At 42.9% G+C, this 21,944-nt stretch overlaps 1 protein-coding gene across 1 annotated transcript in view; it reads left to right on the top strand.

The window, feature by feature from the left end:
* The window catches only part of plxnb2a.1 (plexin b2a, tandem duplicate 1), a 131,489-nt gene that overhangs the window by 46,604 nt on the left and 62,941 nt on the right, over window positions 1-21,944 (top strand). The window contains exon 2 of the mRNA XM_072672607.1: window positions 16,372-16,436. The gene's annotated coding sequence lies outside the window, so the exon portion shown is untranslated. The remainder of the gene's footprint in view (window positions 1-16,371; window positions 16,437-21,944) is intronic.

The raw sequence follows: 21,944 nt of genomic DNA, 5'->3' as shown, positions 1-21,944 counted from the left end.
TGACCACTTTTCAGGTCTAGTTCAGGTTCAGGCTAAAAACGGAACACCGTGGAAAGATTTACGTTTTTAGGGTTGATATCTCTTCCATTTCCATGTGTTTCCTTTGTTTACTGGCCTGAAATGCTGGCTGATCATGTCCCTTCATAGCTTCCAGAAGCTTGGGAAACATGATGGTGCAAAGTTTATCATTGATGACTTTGGCACAAACTATCAGCAGTTCAGTCCTTTTTCAGGTCTGCAAAGTGTCATAGTACTTTTTTAAAAGTTGTAAGGGGTAAGTATGCTCAATTAAAGGCCCTGGACGCGATTCTGGAGTACAACTGTTGATATTTGACCTCAGCAAAAACAAATATACCCCTGCTTTCAGTGCTCCTGTAGAAGCTCTGCCCCCGCTCCCCACAAATTCATGCATGCACATTGCAAAGTTAACCACACTGGGCTTGTGGTCCAAAAGATCGCAAACATAGACATTGCATCCAAAACACACCTACCAGCTACCACCCTCACTGAAGCTAACACAGTGGAAGCATCGATGTCCCGGTGGAGATCTCTCCACCGCCTCGCCGGTGTTTACACATGTTTTTGCCCTCACCTGATCTAAGAACTTTTCTTATTCTTTATCTTGGCTTTTGTAGAGCTAGCGAACCGTGAGGAAACATTCCCTGAATTTTACAGCAATGTATCTGATTGATATTGTATACAGCACCTTTAATCATGATATTGATTTGAAATCATTAGTGCCTGTAGAGAACTGACCAACTGCATGTTTCATATACTGTAATTACTCTCGTTCAATTGGATTCACCACAGTGCTGACAGTAAAAACGATTGTTTTTATTGATGACGATGATGGTTTTAAAAAGTTGCCCCAGTGGTGTTTCTTTTCTTTTAACTTACAATAACTCAATGAAAATGTCAAAATGTTGACAGGTATGCATTCGTGAGCGAACAGTGTTTGTGTGCTACACTATGCTAATAAAATAAGCATTTTCTGTTGGCCAATGTTGGCCTTTTTTTGTGGTGTATTGCTGGGATGTACACGGTCACACCTGCCATAACAGTCATTTTATGGCATCTTTAGCACAAAGTCGCATACAGAACACCCTCCAGGAGTCTTTTTACCCCTGCAAAGCTGAAAACTCAAACCTCAAACAGAAAAAAAAACTAAAGCCTCATGGAAAACATCCTGTACTGTTTAGCTTTAACGCAATGGCAGGATTGGCATTCTAGTAGTATGTACATGTTGTCTGAGGTTACTATTAGGTTTTGCGTTGGTGAAAACTGGAAACTCAATTATAAACTAACAATAAACTGCCTTACAGGAACAGGCTGGGATCGCAAGCTATAATCAAGACATCTTGTCTTTCCGTGTAATGTAGCACTTCTATTCAGTCATGGACCCTCACTGTATGTTCCCAGCAATTGCAAAGAATCGGTCAATCTTACAAGCATTTCAACTCCAGCTTGTGTTCACACTGAACCCTTTCCTGTTTAATTATCATGACAGGCTTTTCTCCTTCTCTTGAACACTGTTGGTCTTCCAACAGTGAAACACTTAAGGAGGATTTGGTGGTTAGCAGTTAGCATGGTCAGTGTTGCAGGCTGCATCTGCTGGCCTCCCTGGATAATAAAATTACATTGTGTCTGTTTGTTCGTAGTCTAAATGACCTGACATATGATGAGAACCAGTTCCGTTTGACCCTGATCTCTACAGCGTTAACGCTTGTGCGTTACAACACAATCAATTCTTTGTTTACTAAGCTTGTTTAAGTGCTGTACAACTCTATGGTTTGCAGGGTGGTCCCCATAAAGACTTAAACCAATCGCAAGTCTACAACTGTGTGACGAGAGAGAGAGAGAGAGAGAGAGAGAGAGAGAGAGAGAGGGAGAGAGGGAGGGAGAGAGATTTGCCTGTTCAGTCGTTCAGCGAGGGACGTGATTTATTGTGCTGTGGGAGTTGGGCCACAAAGGCAGTGTTTGTGCGTGCTCCCGCAGAGGGCTCCTTACACCTATTTCAACCCACCTAGAGTGAAAGAGAAAGAAAGTGGTAGGAGTGAGCTGTGCGATTGTTATTGTGATAAATTACAACAGGATAGGAGGATATCACTGCATGATAGGAGGATATCATAGCATTATTTTAAATAGGAGAAACAAATACATGCAACGTTCCGTTTTCTCCCAGGGTGGCAAAGTGACCTCTGCACAGTTTTCAGTCGTTCAATAAATGTTAAACTGACAGTTACAAATGTGAAACTGCTCTGAATCCAGAGACAAAAGCTGGTTTGCATTAAGCCTAGTTAGCAGCACTTCAGTTTTGCTGACTGAAAGCACACTTATAAAACGTTTAGTTGATAATGACTTGTGAGCGAATGGTCACTAACGATCAAGCAGCTGCTGTTGAAAGGACGGACAGTTTAATTTTACCGTTACCCCCCCAGTGGAGACTGTGGTGTCACACTCCTCGATGCCTAAAAACCTGCTGCAAAGGGGGACTGAAGGTTGTGGCTAGGGAACTGCACTGTCTGTGCGTGTGTGTGAGAGAGATAAAAGAGAGAGAGAGAGATGGTCCCACAGTGCTGGATGTCCATCACGCAGCAAGAGGCTGATCTGTTGCTGTGTCTGTGTGAGATGAGCTTCTGCTTACTCTACAGCCTGCCCCACAGATCATACACACAATGTATTTGTATGTGTTTCTCGCTCTCGCTTTCCCTCTCTCTCTCTTTCTCTCTATCTGCGGTTAATCTGTGCAAACTGCTCAACCTACGTAACCACAAACTCTCAGTAAAGAAAAGCTTCTATTGACGTTTTGTGTAACTGAAGGTGCTGCAGTAATTAGGGCATCACACACGTTAAGTGCTTTAGCGGGATCTGCTTAGCACTTCACTAAGCAAAGAAACCCGAAGCGTCTGAACTCCAAATTGCCTACGCTGCCTCTGAAATTCCCTTTCCGTGTAGCTGGTAGAATATTGACAGGCTGTGAACGAGTATTGGCTAACGTAGAGCAGAGTCTCCAGAGCAGATCAAGCCTTTTAACTTTGATCTGTTTGTGATCTAGTCTGCTCTGAGGCTCCTGCAGTGCACCACTTCTGGAAAAAGGATCGGAAAACGGTCATTAAAACTACCTTCCCTTAAAAATGACTCTGTGGAACCAAGCTTTGACGCTTTCCCAGTCTCTTTTTTTTTTTTTTTTTTGCTTATTGCATTCATATCCACTCAGTTTTTAGCATAATAGTCAGCGAATTCAACAGATGCCTGTCCATGTACGATCAAAAGACTCTTAAGCTGTTCTGAGAGCGCAGTTGTGTACAAGGAGTAAACTTAAACACAAGTTCCATGTTTGACTTGAATCATGAAACATACAGGAAATTCATATGGGCAGTGGTGGCTCAGCGGTTACAGCACCAGGCTGTTGATGACAGGGTTGTTGATATTTGATTTTTGGGCTCGGCAAGCTTCCTCTGTTGGGCCCTTAACCCTCAAGGAAGGCCCTTAACCCTCTCTGCTCTCCGGGTATGTGTGCTCACTGGTGTGTATGTGTTCACCACACAGATGACGGTTAAAGGCAGAGGCCACCTTTTCTCAGTGTCCGACATAAATGGTGAATATGGTTGTCTTGTCATTATTTGTAGTACTGCTTTTAATTTAACACCAATAATCCATAGCCACATTTACCCTTGTGATGTTTCCGCAATGTCGAATTGGAAAATTTCACAAAGGTCCAGGTCCCTTAATCGCCTCTATTATACAGTTGCAAGAAAAGGTAAGTGAGCCTTTCGAAGTTACCTGGATTCCTGCATTGATTGCTAATAAAAGGTGGTCAGATCTTTATCAAACTCACAAGTATAGACAAACAATCTAACTATTCTAATAAAACAAACTGTTCTACTGGTCTACAGACTACATTGCAGGCTAGACAAAGTAAGTGACCAGCTGTGTCGAGTTCTCCAAGAGCTAATTGGCAAGAGGTGTAATAGTGCTTTGCCCATTAAATAAATACACGTCTTCATTTTTTCTCAAGATGAACTCAGCAAGTTGATGTTGTTCAGAAGACCTTAGAAGATGCATGAATCTGAAGAGGACCACATAGGCATTGGTGGGGACCTGGTGTACATCAGTCCATTGTTAGCCAAACTGTAGAAAAACTCTAGAGAAAGCTCAGGACTGTTGCTACTCCCCCTTGGAGTGGGCATACTGTTACAGTCACTTCAAGAGCACAATGGGCAATTCTCAAAGGAACTCAGGAGTGATGGGTGTATCAAAACATTTTACAGGAGAATGAAAGGGCAGGGGTTCAAGACCTTAAGCTGGAGAGATGTTGGGTGATGCAACAAGACAGAGATACCTAGTACATCAACTTAAGAAGGGTTAAAAGAGATGATGATGATGATGATGATGATGACAAGCCAGAGTCCTTACCTTAAGACTTTTGAAATGCTGTGCACGCAAGGCATCCCAGAGGTACAGATGAACTGAAACACATTTGCAAGGGATCTTCCTCATAGTGCAAATCTTATTTGCAGCTACAGGAGAAGTTCTACAGGATCTACAGGTTATTAAATTCAGATGTTTACTTGGTGGTTAACAATTATTCTTTCAGTGATGACCTCTGGTACCGACCTGCCGTTTTGCATTTGAAACAACCGACAAAAACCTGATTTGGCCGCTCATGTTCAGTCAGTGACTATCTAGGACTTCCAGAAGGCCAAGAATAATGTTAGTTCTCAAGAAACTGGCCCCACCCACTAAAAATCTGAATCAGAGTCAGTGGATGGTTGATTCCACTATCAGTTCCTATTTATGTTGGTGGTTAAAAATTAAAAGTACAAATAGAAGATGAGCAGAGTTTGAAAACAAGTGTTATTTTGTTTTCTCAGAAAGCTTTAGGTTTTCTCCAAAGGCCTGAAAGGCCTGCAGAGTTCATCACAACCTAATAACTACATATGCATAGTTAGAATTAGGGTTGCTACCTTGTTATCGAAAGGGCTGTGTGGTAACTGCAAAGTGGGTGGAAGTGTGCAAAGCAGAATTCATGGTTAATATTAATTCAGTGGATTATTTCCCTTTACAATATTGTTCAGAAACTTTGGTTGTTAAGAGGATAGTGCCAAGTTAACCAGGATATTTACAGTTAGCATTTTAGTGCACAGTTGATGCGTTATTTTACAGTTAGCATGTTGGTTCACAGTTAGTGCTGTTGGCACTGGATGAAACAGTTAATCAGTTTAGTGCAGAGATGATTTCTTCCGCTTAAGTTTTTGTTTACGGTTTCTGGGCTGCTTTAAAACAAGACCAAATGGTTTAGGCAAAACCAAACTGTTTGATTATTTACTTTAATAATGTTCATGCTGTAAGAAGCAATAACACATAAACATACGCTGTCATAAAAATTGTGATTCTATGCAAACCTTTATACTTTTATACAAATGGGATTAACAGAATCTTACAGTACATTTGCACAAATACTATAGTTTAGTACAAGTATCTATTTTGGCAAGAAAATCATGACATACATATACAATGCATAAATGCAGTGTCAGTGGGGCAGCAACTTCCTCTCTGGGCTTTATTTGGAGTCTCTGCAGTACCTTAAGACTCTCTGCTTATAAGAAACGTTCTCATGGCTGCCATGTCATGTTTATTTTCTGTATTTGGATGTGGATCAGATGGCAGGGCTGATTGCAGGCGTTAGGACCATGTAAGGCCATGGCTGTCTAATGTGGAAGTACTCCTTTTTGGATTGGTTTTGTGACTAAAATCAGTGTAGACTAGGGAAGAATCTGATTCTATACCAGCAGCCCTCCACCTTCCAACCCCCCCCCCCAACCCCCCCCCCCCCTCAATGCTTTGGAAATTCATGGCCTTTCTGTTTCTGGGCCCTGGCACAGAGCTGACAGCCTAAATAGCTCCACTCTCCCATTTCAGATAATCAGCCCCACAAATTAGAGCCATATCCAGTCCATTCCAGCTCATTTCTGCCGGGCTGCATACCAAGCTCCGAGAACAGCCTTCCCGACAGGGTCCCAAATATCCTACTAAACATAGCCTGAGTAAAAAAAAATAAATAAATAAAAAAAGTGGCCTATGAATCATGTCTGTAAAAGCTGACCTATCTGGATCAAGGCTTGACGTGAACTTATGTTGACTTGCTGGAGCACAGATACTTAAAAACAAGCTTTCAGCAGCAGCCCAATCTGCCTTCAAAAACAAACCCTTCCAAAAATAGTTGCTATATCAAAAAAGGAGTGTAAAAACCAGTCATTAGGAATCTACAAAGTTCAGGACACTCTGGCTGATGTACAGGGATCACAGCATATACACATGTTGCCCATAGACCTTTTTTTGTGCTTTTTGTGCTTCTTAATTTTTATATACCATTGAATAGATTTAATGATTTATAAATAAAAAAAAATGTGAGCTCTGGCTAGTGCATGGCACCATGCCGTCCCACACTGCGTGGTTTAGCATGGTAACAGGAAGACTACTTTTTTTTATATTTATTTATTTATTTATTTCTTTATGGATAATGTCCTTTCTGCCACCTCACGGTCCAGTCAGCATGATGCATGGTGTACTGCTACCCAAAGAGATTGTTGTAAAGACTGCAAGCGTTAGCTTTTAGCCTAGCACCCACCTAGCACACAAAGCCCAGTTGGCTCTGCTTCACCCAGTCAGCTAGGGTTCTGGTTATGCCGTACTTGTATTTCGTTTTCCTTTGAAATGATTTCACTGGTAGGCTGGTTTTAATTGATTGATTAATTAATTTAATAAACTGCTTTTATTTCATATTTCACTAGAGGAACCGAAAACATGTGATGTTCTCAATAAACATAATTTGTTTCTTATTATTTCCTTAATCACAACCCTTTTTGCCATCTAGCTTGGAAAGGGCATTCACACATTCACTTACTTTTTCTAGCCTGCACTGTGGATGTTTATTTAGTAAACTCTATAAAAGAAATTAACTGTTTGTGCATTATTCGTTTAGTTTGTAGATTGAATTTGTCTGTAATTGAGACATAGATATCAATCAGATCATGTTTTATTGGCATCAAATGCAGAAATCTTGCTAATTCATGAAGGATAAGGGATGTTTACTTACAAATAGATTTAGGTAGGAAAGCTTGTTTGGCTCAAACAGAGAATTGCATTGAAGTAATTGTGCTTGCAACAGTTCATCTAATTATTTATTCTAATTATTTAATGTGGTAAAGCAGTTACTAGTTTGCAAACTAGTAACCGTAGTTACTAGATAGCTTTAAACAGTAGGCGATGGTGCCTAAAACAGTGCGCTGTTAGAACAGTATTTATTTAGAGCTGATGTTTATTTTACTTTATGCTTTATGCTAAGTGCACACCACACCTTGATTAGCCTTGATTCAAAACTGGCAGCGATTGGGCGATGAGGTACAGCCAATGAGAGTGCAAGACATTGGTTAATCCAGGAGGGAAATTGGAATTGCTCCTGGCAGAGGCTTGTGGCCGACCCCAACAAACGTTTATAAATGTCGAGCACGGGACTGGAGGCCTTCAGGGAATGTGCCGCACTGTTTAAGCGAGCAGGCTTTGTGTGTAACAGTGCTGTGAAAGAGGCAGACGACTGGCAGTTAGTCTGGACCGTGAGCCATGGCCGGGTGATGTCACTTAAACAAAGCGCAGACACCTCGGCTCGTCTGCCAGCCCTCAACACTGTCAGCTTCCATTTTATGAGAAATGGGCAGTGGAATAGTTTCATATACGAGCCTTCAACTGTTCTTTTTAAAGCCTGCCCCATTCTTTCTCTCTCGCGTTCTCTCTCTCTCGCGCGCTCTCTGTGATGAGAAATGAAATGACTTTCTTCTCTGAAGCATTTCCTTACAGCCAGCTTGACTTTTTTATGTTTATAGCTGGAAAACCTCACACTCTCTCTCACTCACACACACACACACACACACACACACACACACACACACACACACACACACACACACACACACACTCCTAGCCCTGCTGCTGCTCTCAGTTGTGAGAGAGTGTTCTGTGGTCTGTGTCGTCTCTTTCTGGTGTCGTTGAACAGAGCAGGGCATGTGTTGCACTACTGTCTTAAAGCCCTGAAAGGGCTTCTGCACCAAAGTGTTGCTGCTGAAGGGGTGGGGAGGTATGTGTGTTTACCACGCACATCTGTCTGTCTTTCAGTCTTGCATTCTCTTTCTCGCGCTCTCTCTCGTTGTCTCGCTTTGCTCAGCTCACTCTGGCATGTTTTTGTATCAACTACAAAAGTAATGATTCTCACATTCCTCCAGTACTTTCTCTTTTTTTTTTTCATGGGAGATCAACCGTGGTCACTCTCTCACATTTTAGAGAAGTTAAATAGCATAATAGAGTGAGAACGATAATGAGGGGCAGCCTATCCTGGTGTGTGAGGATCTGCCGTGTGAAGGCCATATGCCCAGTCAGGGATTAGCTCGATGTTTATGAAAGGAAATAAAGTGTATCAAAACAGAGGGATCATGAGCTTCTCCATAAAGGCACCGCAGCGGTTAATGCTGCCAAATGCCACACGTCCAGCGCGCTCTGACAGATCAGCACCGGTTCTGGTGCACCTCCTCCCTTATCACGACCTTGCACACTCCCACCTGTAAAAACACGAGCCCCTCAGCTGTGTGGAAGTTTTGCATGGTTTTGCTGCAGTTGGACACGCTCTACCACGAGAGCTTGAGAGAGACCCAGGGCTGTAGCCGGAAGCGCCGCAGCTGGGGTGAGTCGGGGGCTGCAGGAAGCTGGCGGCCAGCCAGAGCACTCGCAAGAGGATTTGCAGAGGCTGGAGGATGGAAGTGCTGTTGGTTTGTCTGCCTAAAGACCGCTCTTTAATGGAACAGCAAACACCAAAAAAAGAAAATCAGATTACACACTTTGAGTCAGTCAGCCGAGGCATTCCTACTTGTTGAGCTTTGCTGAAGCTACGAGGCCAGTGGAGCTAACAAGTGACATAAGCTCGCAGTCAAAAGTTTGTTCATTCTTGTTCTCTTTAGAGTCATGGGAACTGTGGGAACTTCCAAGGTGCACCAAATGCACCCTTTGCATCTTAATATGAAAGCAATGTCAGCAGGATGGGATGATCTGGAGTCGCTGCATATAAACCTGTGGTCATCATTACTTGTGCAATGCATAACAAAACTTCCCCATGCCAAAAACAGTTCGGGTTTTCATGAGTGATCGATCGATTGATCATGTGCAGTTAAACATTCCAATTATTGTTCACTATTTCAAAGCGTTCACAAAAAAACAGTTAGCTAAAGACTCCGGAGTTCAACCCCAATCCTTTACCGCTGTTTTAAGTGGAATCTTACCGTAATTATGCCCCATTTTTTTTTTGCTTTTATGACTGTTGATGTGCAGTGTGGCAATCTCGGATTTTGAACTGTGGGTTGGTGAGGCTCTCCTGCATTTCGGAGTAGGAAATCTGACTCGTAGGGGCATTTCCTACTTGGAAATTCCAACATCCCAGTCCAAATGGAACACAGCATAAGTCACTGATTACAATTCCTCATAAATAACATCATGCTAATCGGCTACTTCCATGAATTGTTAGCAACATTAGCATAAACTGTTCCTTTAAAGCTGTTCATAGTAGAACAAATATACTATTATCTTGTAACAGAGACCAGTATGTATACAGAGCACTAGGAGCTGTCCTCGAACCTTGTATGTCCTCGTGCCTGTATTTGTGCTCCAGTGCAGAACTAAAGCAATAAAGCTTTGGCACTTAGTATGTTTTGACTGATTTTACTGTTTAGGGTAAGCTGAATTGAAAACTGTGTAAATATTTAGCTTTCCTTAAGCGAAAGTGTGATCGATCTCTGGATAACCGCACCATGTAGAGTGGCAGAAGGTGTACTCGCTCAGGCTTTATAAATTAAAAGCCTGTAAAGGTCTGAAGGTCAGTTTGATACAGTTGGAGAAATGTGTGGCCTTTTTCAGAGCGTCAGCTTTTGAAGAACGCCAGCAGTTGAGTTTCAAACCGTGGATTAGGTTAGAGGTGTTAATAGAAACATGAGCTTCTCCTCCCTGTCACTTCCACTCACTCTACCGAACCTCATTCAGCTCTGACCTACCCTACGCCACTGACCTCACATGCCTCCTTCTGCACATGTGGGAAAGACTGAGGAGCAGAAGCACATCAGACGGTTTGGTTGTTCCATTAGGCCCTCCAAAGTCTGTGCATGTGTGTAGCCGTTGCTTCCAGCAGTGCGCGTGTGTGTGTAGTCCTCCCAGGCTATGTTTTTGAGGTTTGACTTGAACAGTCAGGGAGGAGGTTTTTGGTTCTTCTCCCAACCTCGCGTCACCCTTGTGTGTGTGTGTTTTTTGTGGTCTAGCTCTACAGTATATATCACTTTCATTCACTCCTTTATTTAACTTTTTTTTGGGACGGGAGGATGTTGAATTGGAAGCTGTGGATTGATGCATTAAAGTAGCAAAGCCGTATTATCTTTGTGTCACGTCCACTGCCTCAGCTTACCTGTGGCCATAATACTGTATAACTCCTCCCTCAATGTGTGACACTATGATTCATCTGTGGCTATATATATATATATATGTGTGTGTGTGTGTGTGTGTGCGTGCGCCCGTGTAACTAAATAATCAATGAATTGGTAAGTACGTGACTGAGCAGGCAGATATACCTCATCTCGTCCTGGCATGGCCTGACATACTAGCATGTTGGCATATAATCCACTGAGAAGCTTATACACCATGCCATCTTAGCCCTTGTCATCGTCCAACTTATCAGTTAGTGTAGACATACAGGTTCTGGATGGCATCCAGCGATACCTTTACACACAGATGTTGCAGCTGGACCTGTAGCTCTTGCACACTCGTAGATTGCCAAAGCTGGTGTCCCAACTAGTCCCATAAATGATCAGTTGATGACTGGGCAGGACCAGGAAGTGATGAAATCTAGCAATCTTCTGAGACGTTCCTGGGACGCCCTTGCTGAATAAGTCCTGTTGCAAGTCCTGCCATGAGAGGCATCACACATGGCTGCAGGATGTCCTGCATGTATCGCTAAACTGTTGGTGTCCCATCGGATCACTTCTTGAGGTGGCCGACTCAGATCATCACACCAGCAGTTATAGCAGTGTGTCGCTCAACAGCAAAAGCAGGACTGACGCGCTCGTCCCACCATCATTGGATCCAAATAGAATTAGTTGCTAAAGGTTTCTTGTCATGACACCACAGCAAAAGAAGGTGATTGTGAACTTGGTCCAAACGACCACCCTGCTTCACTGTGGTCTCAAAAAAGAATACACAATGTTCCCAAAAGGCAGAGTTTCAACCCCTCCTTTTTTTTCCAAAACAAAAAAAATATTGTTTCCAATAGAAAGGCCTTGTGAACTCCGACCTCATACAAACGTACGTCGCCAGCGGCATCCGTCCTCAGCTGGCAAAGAGGCATGGCAGTTATATGGGTGTTTTATGTGTGGTAACAGCGCAGTTTTGATGTGCCTGCCAGTTCTGGGTGGTGTGGGTTTTATTTTTTGAGTGTAGTATTGTGCTGTAAGCCAAAACCAGACCCATTTCAGCTTCGGGACAGATTAATGGAGCAGCGGTGTGCTCCCTTCCCTCTGGACAGGTTTTATAAGCCGATTCGAGCCACCGGCGTCTCTTAAAGCATAAACCAGAAATCAATACCTTTTAGGTGCAGAAATAGCTCCCGATAGGGGGAATGTGTTTCCATTCAGAGCTAAAGTCTGCTTTTCTGCCTCACTTCCTCTCCCTTGGATTGCAAAGCAACAACGCCGACTGCTCTCTATACGTCAGTGATTGTGTCTGACAATGATCTCTGAGTGTTTGCATGCATTTAATGTCTGATATTTCCATTTCAGGCAGTGTGCACTGAAAACAAGTAAATTAGGAGGTGCAGTGGTAATACTGCACTGTCAAAAACACAGGTGCTGTGTGGGTTCACATTTTGAATGCTTTTCCCCCCCCAAACGTCGGTAAAACAAATTGCAAACTAATCAGTGTTTCCATCAGCTATTGTTGGCGATAGTACTGAAGACAGTGTGGCCTGCTTTGTGCCGCAGAGCACAAAACTAGATTCTTCCTCCCGCACCATGTGCAGTGCAATATAACAAAGGGATTCAAACCTTTAATAAGCTAATTTTAGAGCAGTTTTCATGGCTTGCCGTCAGCTATACGTGACAGTAGTTCGGAGACTCATTTTTAAAAGTTTCTGAACTCGTGGGAGTGCATTACTGCAGAAAACAGTTCTGATTAGCTGTAATGCCGAACACACTCCTCTACATCGTCACTTATTCATGAAATCTGGTTTCGTCACAAATCAATAAACTTCACTACTTTTCACTTTTTTGTGATATTCAGGATTGTTTTTGGAATTTCTACCTCTTCTATTGTGTTTTTCATATTTGCCAGACCATTGTAAATGTACCCTCAAAGGTTCAACATGATTTTTAAGGTGAAAAAAGCATGTATACTAGGAATAGGATTTTATTTATTTATTTGATTTAATCTGACTATCTAGTTTCTACCAGTTTGGTACTGCCAATTAACCCACTAATTTCTAGCTCCCCCTAGCTCTAAAACACTCCTGACACAAGGAGACTAGGAGGACTAGGACACCTGTGCTGGCCAACATAGCATTTAGACTGTTATGAACCAGCCAGACAATTGTGCCCTCTTGGACTCCGGTTGCTGATTGCAAGGATGCATGGCTCGGAATTCAAACTCACGATCCTCTGGGTCATAGTGTTAGTGCATTAGACCACTGGGCCGCTCAGATTTGACTTTGAAAAAGAAAAGTCTGCAGTCAGAGACATAACAATGCCTGTATTTTCAGGTAAAATCTCAACTAAAGTCATGCTGGTCATGCTGAATTTGTCTTGAATCTTTTCTACTTCTGCCACTCTGCTCTCGAACAAAAGACCCCCCAAAATCACAAGCTCTACTGATTATAATGAACATATAAAAAGGCCAGTCATTTGAGTGAGTCTCGCCCGTCCTCGCCCACTTTACACTGATCGGCTGCATCCAGATGATTGTAATTATTTGGTGATCTTCACCAAAAAATGAGATATGCTGGTGTTGCACTTTCAGTGTTATACATATTAATCCTGATTGGGATTAAAGTCACTAGGGTTTCTGTTGTTTCCTGAGGAACAGGGTAATGACTGTCTGTGCTAATCAGCTAAATGCCACAGATGCAGCAGATGAACATTACATTGAAAAGCACTGGAGTATTTCTTTAAGGTTCGTGTGTGTGTGTGTGTGTGTGTGTGTGTGTGTGTGTGTGTGTGTGTGTGTGTGTATGAGAGTGGGTGTGTGCAGCACTGAAAGGAGACGAAAAACCAGGATCCAGGAACATGACTACAAACATCTGGTTCTCATCGGTGGGACAAAAAAGGGGCCAAGTTCTGGGAACTGGCAACACACACACACACACATATGCTCGCACATGCAAACTGAAAGGGCTCACTTCGAGCTCAGAGAAAAGCAGAGACTGGGAGCATGAAGGCCTGAGCTGGTTGGCGTCTACTTGGCATGCTCACCTTCAGCTCTGATTGTGTGACATCATAACCCAGCTCAGGGCAACCACACTGCAAGGCAAACGCCTCACTTCCCCCCCTGCTCACTCACGCACATCCACACACACATGCTGGTTAGACACAGGGTCCCTGAGCGGTAGGAAGGGGTGTGTGAGTGTACGATTTAGGGGGGTGTGTGTGTGTGCGCGCTCATCACATTAACAGAATGGGAGTTTGGAGAGACACTACTGGAGTACTCCCAATGATAAATATTATTCCAGAGTTGCAGAGAGAGTAGGAGGGCTACGCCTGTGTGTGTGTGCGCGTGTGTATGTGCGTTCAGTTGTGCTGTGCTGTAACTCTCCTTGAGCTGATAATTGCCATTATTAGATTATATAAGTGCCAATAACATGCAAATTATTCTGGCTTGTATATTTGCATACAGCTTTTTAATCAGACTTGGTTTATCCGACGGATTTCTGTGAAATAGTTTTTCCATTAAAATGAATGGGGGCCAAAGGTTTTTACACCCTTTAAATGCCGTGATAAAATTACACTAGTAACACCCAGACGACCATATGGGGTACCACAGCAACGATTAGCCCACACCTGATCAACCGTGTGAGACACTATGGAAACCATCTTGGTTATTAGAACACCATTCTAGCAACCACCTTGCAACACTATAGCACCCATCTAGCATCCACTTAGCAGCCACCAGAAAACACCACAGCTTCCACTTTGCGACACTACCAAAGCAACGGCTACTACTCAAGCAACCACTTTGCGACAGTATGGCAACCGCTTAGCAACACCATAGCTCCTGGAATAACACAGCAACCATATAGCAACTGCCTGGAAGCAGGAACCACATACGCTTATGCGAACCCATTACGAGTTTTCTTCAGGGAATGCGTTTTTCCACTTTTTCTCTTTTCGTGATGATTAGCAGAAGCCATAGCGCCCCCTGCACTTCCTATTGTGTACTGCAGTTTCTCTGAACGCAGGTATCACATGAACTTTAGAGTACTGCTCACATACTTGTGAGTTTATGATTACGATTGTTGTTATTATTAGTGTATGTTTGTGCTCGTTTGTGTGTGTTAAAGCATCTTGAAAGCATCCTTTGTTAGCCCCTACATGAGTGACATTTGCACTAATGAGCTATGTCTGTCATTTAGCTCATCACGCTGAGCGTGTTGGGTGGAACAGTATGTTGCAGTGTGTCTGAGGGGGGTCTCCTCCAAAATAATCCCAATCATAATCAGCCCACACTTTATTAGAAGGCCCGCAGTCAGGCTTTTATCTGCACACCACCTCTCCTCTGCTTGCTCTTATTCTCTGTGTCACAGCCGCACACTCGTTGTTCAGAAACAGGCTGTGACCAATCAGAGCGGCAGTTCAGTCTGAGGTGTGTGTGTGTGTGTGTGTGTGTGTGTGTGTGTGTGTGTGTGAGAGCGAGAACGAACTGTACCAGTGCACAAAGAAATGACCATCCACATGCACACTGCAAAATAGAAATCTAGAGATGCGTATTCGGAGACAGATTATAGACGGTTTGATGGATAGATGGCTAGATATATGGGTAAACTGATGCATAGATAGATATGGATGATCGATAAGTAGATGGATGGTAGGTAAGGATGGACAGTCTGGAGAGATATCGACAGACAGGTCTCGGTGTATATATATTTATATATGTGCAGACATATAGAGATGGGTGGATTGGGATATAGATATGGGCGGATATGGAAATGGATGGATGAACTGATGGATTGTGATAGATGGATTGATGGAGATGGGTGGATGGATTGATGGATAGATGAAGATAGATGGATATAGATAGATAGATGAATATAGATGGGGATGGGTGGATTGGTAGAGATGAATGGAGATGGATTGAGAGATTGTGATAGAAGGATGGAATGGTTAGATGAAGATGGACTGGTAGATGGAGATAGACGGATCGTTAGATGGAGATGGACGGATGGATAAATAAGATGGATTGGTGGAGATAGATGGAAATGGATGGATGGATTGATGGATAGATGAGGATGAATGGACAGATGGAGAGATAGATGGATTGGTGGAGATAGGTGGAAATGGGTGGATGGATGGACAGATGGACAGATTGATGGATTATGATAGATGGATTGGTGGAGATAGATGGAGATGGGTGGATGGATTGATGGATAGATGAAGATAGATGGATGGATAGATGGATTGAGCGAAAGATGAAGATGGGTGGATGGATTGATGGATAGATGAAGATGGACTGATACGATGGATGATTGGAGATAGATGGATGGATGGATGGATATAGATGGATAGAGGTATGTATGGACAGATACGATGGATAGATTGAGAGATGAAAATTACTAGATATATGGAGTGAGAGACAGATGGGTGGATTGAGAGAAGGATAGACTAATTGAGAGAGAGACAGACAGAGATGAGTAAAGAAAGATGAGTAAAGGTAGGCCAAGAGACGTATAGTGATGGGAAAGCAAGTGATGCTTGAGTGAGGGAGATGATCAGAGATGGATGCGTAGTGATTGAGGAATGAGACAGAGGGACAGGGAGTAGTAGATGGAAGAGATGGAATGAAGGGAAGTTAAGTGGATTGTGAATGTGTTCAGTAAGTGTTCTGTCAGAAGTGTGAGCATCATATCAATAAGAGCTGAAGAGTCTAGCCCCCCCCACTCCCCTCATCAGTCCAAGATGAGTGTGGGGAGGCGTATGTCCTTCTCGTTGTCTCTGTCCTAGCGATGTTGCAGACCGAAGTGGATGTTTATTTAAAAGTGTTGTGTTCCTCTATGTTTATTCACGGCCCTGTGTTTCTCTCTTTCAGTGTGTCTGCTGCCCTGTCCGAGAGCGGCGTTGAGATAGAGCGCGAGAGCAGGGGGAGGAACACAAGTAAGTGGCGAACACGAGTGTAATGCATTAAATCCCAGCCACTGATCACAACCTACAGAGACAAGGGGTGTTGTCCCAAGCTGCTCTAATTCAATAAAAGGAGCTTTTTGCAGGACAGACAGACAGAGAGACAAAGAGAGACATAATTACTCAGAGGATTGCCTTAAACAGTGTCCTCAGCCTGTCTCCACACACTCGCTTTGCTTCCTCTATGTAAGTGCTTCAGCTAAGCGACTGCCTGAGCTTCTGTTGTCTAGAGTAACACCCCCCCCACCCCCCTACACACACACAGGTCGATCAAATATGAACCCTGTGTCTCTAAATAAAAGCAGAAAATCTACACACACACACACACACACACACACACACAGTCTCTGTTTTTTTGGTCAGTCTTTGTTACTGTCTGTCTCTCATTCTGTCTCTTTGTTGATCTCTCTCTACCTCTGTCTTATTCTGTCTCTCTCGCATTCTGTTGATCTCTCTTTGTCTTGTTCTTTTTCTTTCCTCTCTGTCTCTCTCTTTTTCTTTCTCTTTCTTGCTGTCTCCCTTCATCTTATTCTGTTTTTGTTTTCTCTGTCCCGTGTCTCTGTGTCTAATTCTCTCTCTGTTTCTTTGTCTTTTCCAGTCTCTCTTTCTGTCAGAGAAAGAGACAGAGACAGTCTTTTCATATTCTGTATGTCCATATTCTTAATCCGTCTCTCTCTTAGTCTCTCATAGTGTCTTTGTCAATCTCTCTCTGTCTTTCTTTGTCTCTGTCTGTCTCTCTGTCCCTCAGTGTCTGTCGCTTTCACTCATTACCTTTTCGCTTTTTCTTTCTCTCGGTTCTTATTTTCACCATTTGTGTTCTCTCTCACTCCATCTACCCCCTACACCGTTTACTTTGGCAGTCTGCTGCTGTCTCATCACTTTGTGTGAAGCCTTGGATGTGAGTGGTTAAGGAAATGATGATTGAAAGGCAGATTAAAAACAGTCTGCATTACGCTGAGTGATCTAATCTCCCTCAGAAATCTGAGCCTTGTACCTCTCCCCCCATTTTTATTTCTTTTTTTTTTTTCATTTTAGTTTTTGGGATGTGGGGGGAGGGGCAGTGTCTCATTTCAGCGGAGACGGTGGAGGCAGAGGTGCGGTGGGAGGCCGGTGCATTTTAAGCAGAAATATTTATCTTTCTCCCGTTCTGGAGCTGCCAGGAGGAGACAGAGGCCTTGGTAAATGAATATTGTTTTGCAGTCTCGACTCTGCTTTTCATAAACTCCCTGTACAGACTCATCCTGCTGTTCTGACAGTGATTTATAGCTCTTGTCAATCACAAACGGGTAGTGTGTGCGTGCACGCGGTGCTGTGCTTGTGAAGAGCATTTAGCAGCAGGACGTATAGGGAGGTCGTGCTGTAGTATATTATTGAGGGTTAAGTGAATGATACTGGTGCTTCCTCTGGTTACAGCCCTGCTTTCCACACAACAGACAAAAAAATCGTTTGCACAGTTTTTCCCCTGACAAGAGGTGCTTAGCACAAATCTCAAGTATCCTTTCAACATTCACCAGCAGTTCTTAAGATGAGAATACATAAACCTATTCTGATTGCTTTGTCCTAAATCCGCCGTCTGAAACTATTTGTTCATTTACCTCAAAAAGGTCAAAGTTTGAGGATTCAGACAAATTCTGATTCAGGCATCTCTTAATGATTATTGTGAAACCTTGAGACCATGTGGCATAGCTAATTAAGGGCTGAGGCCACCACCCTCAAAGTCCTCCACCCACACTATAAAATTGAACAAAAAGAAATGTGCTTAAAAGACATGGTCACCCACAAATGTGCAGCTATGCTGTAGATGCACACAGTACTAGCAAGTCCTGAACTGATCCAGTGGAATGGGATTAGTTTAATGTATCAGTTATTGGCTGTTTTAATCCCATTTCAGTTCTAAGGCTTTGTTTTAAACCAAGGTGTTCAGAGCACCATTAACCAACATTACTGCCCAGCCAGCAGGACTATTTTACAGTAGAACATGAAAACCGACCATAATATCTGAAACTTCATAAAACTTTCACTAAAATGCTGTTTTACCAGCGGGAGAACCGCACGCATTTCTTTGTTTTTAAACCAGCACTGAAGAGAGCATTCAGAACTGTGAGGAGGCTAAAGCTAATATACAAACACTGTAGAAACCCAAATCAGAGCACATTTACCCACTATAAATCAGCTATTTCACATCAATAGTCGAGAAACAACAGATATCAGTCCACAGTGTGTACCACCACACACACATGGGGTTACTTGACTGCAGTGTTTTATAGGAACTGGGAGCTGATTGGCCAGGAAGGAGAGTCAGACTGGACACTATAAAAGAAGAAAAGTCTCTTCTAAACTAAATAAATCAGTCCAGAATGTCTCATTATAGAAACTGTTACTAAAATAGTGATTTTAGTAATCAGCAAATCATTTAAACGCTGTGTCTGTATTATTTATGCAAACACAAAGATCAGAGCGGATCGGTATCGGCTGATACTCATTATTGAGAGACTTTGATTGAATCAGGGTGCAAAATAACCCGATCGGGAAATCCCTAATTATTTGTGAATCTTTAAGTGGCAGTGCACAGCTAAAGAAGCAAACTTCAGACATTTAAACCGTGCCTTGACTGACTCTCCCATGCTCCCACACTGCAAAACCATTTCTTATTCCGTCGTGGGTTCAGCAGCAGTAGTTCACCGGAGGTTTGCCGCACATGTGTGTAGATGAAGAAGTGCAGAGAGTGTGTGGTTTCTTCCGTCAGTGGATTGAGGTGAGGTTTCCGCACCACTCCTTTTGTCTTCGGTGTACCACTTCCTCCTTCTTTCGAGTTCAAACCGCGGGTCACCTCTCTCAGAGGATTCAGACAGGTTTGTCTAGTCGATGCCTAAGCACGCTTCTTGTCTGCTCACTCTGCTCGATCCGGATCAAACCTGAACCTGTCGCTTCACCGCCTCAGATAAAGAGGGGAGGGAGTTTGTGGAGCTTTTCGGGCGGCCCGTGTTAGAGTTTGCAGCTCTGAGCAGCTCATTAGAATAACACCCCGCTGTTTTGTGCTGTCTGTGGCACCCTGGAGGCGAGTAATGATCAATTTACATGAAATTAAATCCACTGCATGGGACACAGCCTCTCCTTCACACCCCGGAGACAGACAGACACACACACGGCGCTGTGATGAGTGAGTGGTGGTGAGTGACAGGTCATGCTATGAGTCATACCTTCGTTCATGTGCTCAGTGCTCGTGTTTGTACCCAGTATGGGTTAAAAACACAGTGCAATTACAAGAATTGGGAGCTTAATTAGTGCAGATATTGAGAAGCTGATAACCAGCAATATTGTCCCATATCATATGTTCGAACATTAGATTCCAATTATTTTATTTTAGCATTGCTTTACTGTTATAAACTGTGAATAGTCACATGACTGACTCTCATCATTTCTTCTTCTCTTTATTTTTTGACCGTGTGATTAGTGTGTTTACATTGGAGTCATTATAAAAAATGGTGTTATGGATCATCAAAAAAATTAAATAAACAATTTTAGGCTAATATAAAATATGATGTGAGCCCTGGAGAATAGGGGCCCTCCTTCTAACTTTATCTCCCAGTTTGTTTCCTTTGTTCCTCAATTCTACTGTGGTGGGGGGGTTGACAATTCTGGCGTTAAAGCATGCGGCAACCAGGGTTAGTGGCCCAAGAGGTCTGAATGTCGAGCAATGCAGTTGGTGCACTGGCTTTAGCTGTATTGTTGATTTCTGTTATTGAGCTGTTAATTAAAGAAGTCTGTTTAAGTATTGTTATTGTCATTATACCTATACACTTGTACAGTACAACGAAATTCTTCTCTTTGCATATCCTTAGCTTAGAAAACCAGGCAGGGCACAGGGTCAGTCATGCTACGGTGCCCCTAGAGCAGCATGGTTTACATGCTTTTCTCATGGGCCCAACTGTGGCAAAAACTTGGCAAAAGCAAAGATTTTAAAGAAAGTATTGAACCCACAATCATATGATTAATGCTTGAATGCTGGGAATGCGGGGATGTGTTTCCTCTAAGACCATTTCTACCTTTCATGTAGTTAAAAAAAAATAAAAAATTAAAAGCTCCCCCAGGAATTAATTTTTTAGCAGCCAACAAATGCTCCTCGTGTGTAGAAGTTCATGAGGCCTGTTTTGAGAAGCATCACAGGAGGCTCCCACATAAAATCTTTAAAGAGCCTCCTTTTTCCGTTACACACTCCTGGCACTCTCTCAAACAGCTTTATTTTATTTTGTTTGCTTAAGACTTTGCTTTGGGTTGCATGCTGTATGTATTATGTCATAGTTATGTTATAATTATTCTGTAATGTAGGAAATAGTCAAAGTTTAGTGGAAACCCCTTTTCCAAGTACAAAAGTGTCCAAGTTATTGACTGGCTATTTTGTGAGTTAATGGCAGTATCATGCCACCTATTACTTCTACAGTTCTGTGGCAGGAGACCCACTTCAATTCCTCACCGTTACTGCCCATACGCAGCACAATCAGATATATGATCCTGAAGAGAAAAAAAAGGTATCGAACCTCTGCCAGCAGGAGTAATGGGCCATTTCGCCTGTCCACTCAATCCACACAGAGGCCCGAGAGAGAAAGTGTTCGGCTCAGGAGAGTCACAGTGCTCCAAATCCAATCACAGAGACTGAGGGAGAGTCTGGAGAAACAGAGAAGACACATGTGTCGCACTCATGCTCGCTCTCCCTCTTTTCTTACTTTCTCCACTTCTCCACAATTTAAGGCCCCGCTGTTCTGTTGCTCTAATACATTCTATGATCCACTGCTGCTACAGTCTGTTCCCCAATCTAATATAGCATCACATGCTACCCCTTAAGATGAATTATACCTCAGTGTGTGTGTGTGAATCAGTGAGCATGGGCAAGCGTTATTTGCTGCAATTGGTTTATAGAAGTACTTGCACTATAGGCAGCATCCAAACCAGAATGTACAGAAAATAAAGAGGGGGAAGTCTTGCATTTCCAGTCTTTCTACAAGAATTAATACTTGCTGCTGAGATTGTTGGGCTCTCATCCCACCCACAGTACTACCAGGAGGCCAGCTCCACAGTTCATAGTTTTGGCTTTGAAGGTGAGCATGTTGGGACATCTGTGAACCACGTTTTCCAAGGATTTCCATATTTTTGGCCAGTCCCTTTATAGATATGTTTATATGACTACAAACAGACAATCAGACTACACATCGCGTGAAAGGGAAAGGAACTTTAATGTGAGAGACAACAATGGTTAGCCTAATACTAGCTTTAAATAAGAAGTGAGACAAAAAACAGAAGCGATATAAATGAGGAGATCAACCACTGGGAGTTCTCGTAACGCTCAACATGGCGTCTGTTTACGGATAAAGTCCCGCATTTTAACAAAATTAGCCACGAGTGCTGGACCCCCCACCTTGATGTGGAGATCTGCACAAGCAGTAGTCAGAACAAGCCATGAATCTAGCTGTTGCAGTTGTTGTG

This window comes from Salminus brasiliensis, chromosome 2, assembly GCF_030463535.1.
Source record: "Salminus brasiliensis chromosome 2, fSalBra1.hap2, whole genome shotgun sequence".
In the NCBI taxonomy this organism is placed as follows: Eukaryota; Metazoa; Chordata; class Actinopteri; order Characiformes; family Bryconidae; genus Salminus; species Salminus brasiliensis.
Note: the sequence above shows the minus strand (reverse complement) of the source record. Positions and strands in the feature narration are given on the sequence as shown.